At 36.0% G+C, this 4,252-nt stretch overlaps 1 long non-coding RNA gene across 1 annotated transcript; it reads right to left on the bottom strand.

Moving 5' to 3' along the window:
• Positions 1-2,938: 2,938 nt before the first annotated feature.
• Positions 2,939-3,963, bottom strand: LOC149150347 (uncharacterized). The gene is made up of 2 exons (XR_016263603.1): positions 3,420-3,963; positions 2,939-3,309 (listed from the first exon to the last, which is right to left on the bottom strand). It is a non-coding gene; the product is annotated as an uncharacterized LOC149150347 (long non-coding RNA).
• Positions 3,964-4,252: the final 289 nt, after the last annotated feature.

Raw genomic sequence — 4,252 nt, forward strand, 5'->3', positions numbered from 1 at the left:
AGTACCGGGGTGCTAACTTAGCACAACCCCTCCAATATAAGGATATTTTTCGAGGCTTGACCCTTAGGGATACATGATCTCCCAACTGGAATTATTTCTATGTCCTTTTTTTATCTACATTAGATCTTTTTTCTATCTTGGGAAGATCTTAGATTCTGACGAACCTTCTTAACTCTCTTCCATTTCTGCTAGCATGTCAGGGCCTAAGGCTAGTTAATTGACTGGACTATTCTAATCTATGGGCACCCTGCACCTTTTTCCATACACTACCTCAAAGGGAATCATGCCTAGTGATTCATGATGCCCATTATTATAAAAAAATTCCACTGCGTGCATGTAATCTTCCCACTTTTGTGATCATTGCATTATAAACATTCATAATATGTCCTCCAAAACATGATTCACTTGTTCTATCTGACCATCCGCCTGAGGATGGTAGGTGGTACTAAATTGAATCTGGGTACCCAACCCGAAAAAGAGTGTTCTCCAAAATGTGGATGTAAATTTTACATCCCTATTAGAAATTACCACTTTGGGTATCCCTTGCAGATGGAAAATACCCTTCATAAATATCTCTACAATTTCCACGGTTTTGTATGTGGATTTCACAGGTATAAAGTGAGCGGTTTTTCTTATATTTTCCACCACCACCATAATTGAGTCATGCTGCTTCTTAGTGCGAGGTAACCCAATGATGAAGTCTCTAATTTCTAGTATGGAATGGGCAAAGGTTGCAGTAGCCCAACACGATCTTGATGCTTTGCCTTCACCAAATGACACTCCAAACATTCAGATAGGAACTTGGTGACATATTTCTTTAATATGAGCCAAAAATAACCTTTCTTGATGGTCAGAAATAGCTTATGTTATCCTGGGTGGGCAGAATACAGTTTCCTATGAAATTCATCCAATATCAATTGTTTGAGGGAATTTTGATTAGGAACATATACATGGTTTTTTAAGGTCACCCTTTTATCTTAATTTATTTCATAATCTGATGATTCCCCCTTCCATTGAGCTTCTCTTGCCTGCTGCCCAAGGAAAGCATATTCTGGGTCCTTAAGGGAGGCTTCCTTAATTATCTCAGGAATATTTTATCGCAACTGGCTGAATTGAATTTCATCAATATAATGTAATTTTCTGCTTAATGCATCAGCCACTTGATTTTATTTCCTTTTAAGATGTTTCATTTTGAAATCAAATTCACTCAAAAATGTTGTCCATCTGGCCTGCCGAGCATTTAAACTAGATTGGTTAAAGAAATTTGTAAGGCTGTTGTGATATGTTAATAACAGAAAATTTTTCCCCAATAGGTAGTGTCACCAAATTTTAATTGCATGCACTACTACTGTCAATTCAAGATCGTAAGAGGAATATCGCTGCTCATATTCTTTTAGTTTACGTGATTCATAGGCAATAAGTTTTCCTTCCTGTGTCAGCACTCCACCAACACCTTCTTTACTTGCATCTGTGCAAACTACGAAAGATTTTTCTCGATCAACTACGTTTAGCACGAGTTCAGTGGTGATTAAATCCAATGAGTGGTCCATTCCATAATAGTTTTAATGTTTTTTGGATCCAATGATATTCCCTCTGTAGATATAACGTGACCCAAATATTGTATCTAACTTTTTAAAAAGTCACACATGTTATATTTAGTGTATAGCTGATTTTCTCACAGAATTTGCAACACTATCCTTAGATGCTTCTCATGCTCCTTCTAATTCTTGGAATAAATTAAAATGTCATCAATAAAATCAATACAAATTTATCTAAACATGGCTGAAAAATGTTGTGCATCAGACTCATAAAAGTAGCTAGGGAATTTGTGAGGCCGAATGGAAACACCACAAACTCGTAATGACCAAAATGAATTCGGAAGGTAGTTTTACAAATATCTTCCTCCTTTATCCTTACCTGGTGGTGGCGAGACCTAATATCAATTTTTTAGAATACTCTAGCTCCTCGCACTTGATCAAATAAATCGTCAATACATGGCAAAGGATATTTATTTTTGATAGTCAATTTATTCAGTTGACTGTAATCAATGCATAATCTCAAAGTTCCTTCTTTCTTCCATACGAATAGTATGGGAACTCCCCAAGTAGACACACTAGCGTGGATATAACCTTTATCCAGAAGTTCGTGAAGTTGTATTTTGAGTTATATTAACTCAAGTATGCTCATGCGATAAGGGGCTTTGGATATAGGGGCTGCACCCAGAACCAATTCAATGACGAAATTGATGTCATGCTTAGGTGATAATCCAGGAATGGATTCAAGGAATACATCAACAAATTCCTGAATAACATGGAAAACCCCAACAAGTGTGGAAAACTTATCTTCGAATAAATGATGGATTAGTACCTTGTTACCGTTGTAGAAGGAGAGACGAGGAAAACAATCCCATATCTTGGAAACTCACTATTAAGGTAACCAGTGGACAAAATTATAATTTAAAGTAACATTTCTTCCAAAATGCAAGTAGAAAAGTAATGTAACAATACTAAATCAACCTAATAAACACACAGTATAACCGTTCTCACAATTGAAATATTTGAAAAAATCATAATTACGATTATGGTTACCCATGTCTATGTGATAACATATTCATTAGCAAATATAATAACTAGGTTCATTTTATAATTGAATAACTAGTGAAATTAATGTGAATTAAGCAACATCCAGCATGTAATACCATAATAGTAAGCATATGTTTAATCATGCCACTACATTAATTAATATGCAACCAAGTAAAACACCGCAATAAAACACCTATTATAACACAAACTAAATTTCCTTGGTGGGGTAATAAACCCAGAATTGAGATGGGAAAACCAAAAAAAATATAATAAATAAACAATTGGCCATTGGTGGAACATGCAATGTAAACAATAAATAACCATTTCCAAAGAGAATTAAACCAAAACCCTAAGGGTTAAGAAAGACTACAATATTGAATTAAATCATAATTTAAAAAATGATTGCTAGAAAGAAAGAGAGAGAAATCAATAAAAACCCAATGTCTCGGCTATTAGCTAGCAGTCCTGATATAGACATCTGGGTAACGCCATTAACACACTAAATCTCTGTACAAATCCATGCAGGCTAAAAACCCCAATTTAACCAAGAAGAAACTCGTCCCAAATCTATGGCATCTACAATGCAGAATTACAAAAGAAAAGAGGAAGCGAGAAGGCCAGTGTTCACAATCTGATAAGTTAACTTCCACAACTAGAACTGCTGGACCCCTTTTAGTAAGATTCGAAACTCTTAAGGCATCATTGAATGGGATAGGGGAGATTTTTCCTGTTCAAAAGGAACAAAACAATGAAATTGATAGTATCATTCGAGCTGATCAACACGCACAACCGAGATCTATATATTCAGTAAAAATAATGAAAGAGAATAACGATTACCTGAGCTCAGTGCAGGGAAGAAGGATTGGACGAATGAACCAAACCATTTTTGGAGTGAAAATGGCAATTGGTAACCTTTCCTCTCAGGAATTTAACAATTAAACTATGTACTGAACATCAAACAACAGGAAAATTAACCTAATACTGTAAGAATGTAAAAATTACCCGACCTGGAGCACTTAGTGACATTTTTGGAGTGAAAATGGCAATTGGTAACCTTTCCTCTCAGGAATTTAACAATTAAACTATGTACTGAACATCAAACAACAGGAAAATTAACCTAATACTGTAAGAATGTAAAAATTACCCGACCTGGAGCACTTAGTGACAGGTTCCGACCAGGGACAGATTCATTTAAGTCTAGCAGAAAGGTTAAGCACCACAGAGATTGCAGCGCGGAGAATGGAGGCCTCGAAAACGCACAGTGAAACTGTTAAGAGTGAGTGTAGGGAGGGTAGTTACACTCAATGAATGTTTTCACCACATCCACCGTTGATTTTAAAGGAAGATCCATCCACCATTGATCATGTGAGGATCCCAACGCGGTTGCACACCGTCGATGGAGCACAAATCTCAAGGGAGGATTTCCGCGTAGAAGTTATGGAGAGTTGAAGGATTCGGGGTGGATAACCTATAGTTAACCGGCTGTAGACCATGCCAAACTCGTTACACAAGTATAAAACAAATTATACGGAAACGTTCTATGTATAAAACAAATTACATCAAATCCATAGTTTAATGTAAAGGTTGTTACCAATATAACGTCGGAAAAAGAAACATATTTATTTTAATTTAACCATCCTTCTCTTCCTGGAATAAACGTGTAAGTGGAA

This window comes from Pinus tabuliformis, chromosome 9 (assembly GCF_031772625.1).
Source record: "Pinus tabuliformis cultivar Carrire ecotype Pingquan chromosome 9, CPIR1, whole genome shotgun sequence".
Lineage (NCBI taxonomy): Eukaryota > Viridiplantae > Streptophyta > Pinopsida > Pinales > Pinaceae > Pinus > Pinus tabuliformis.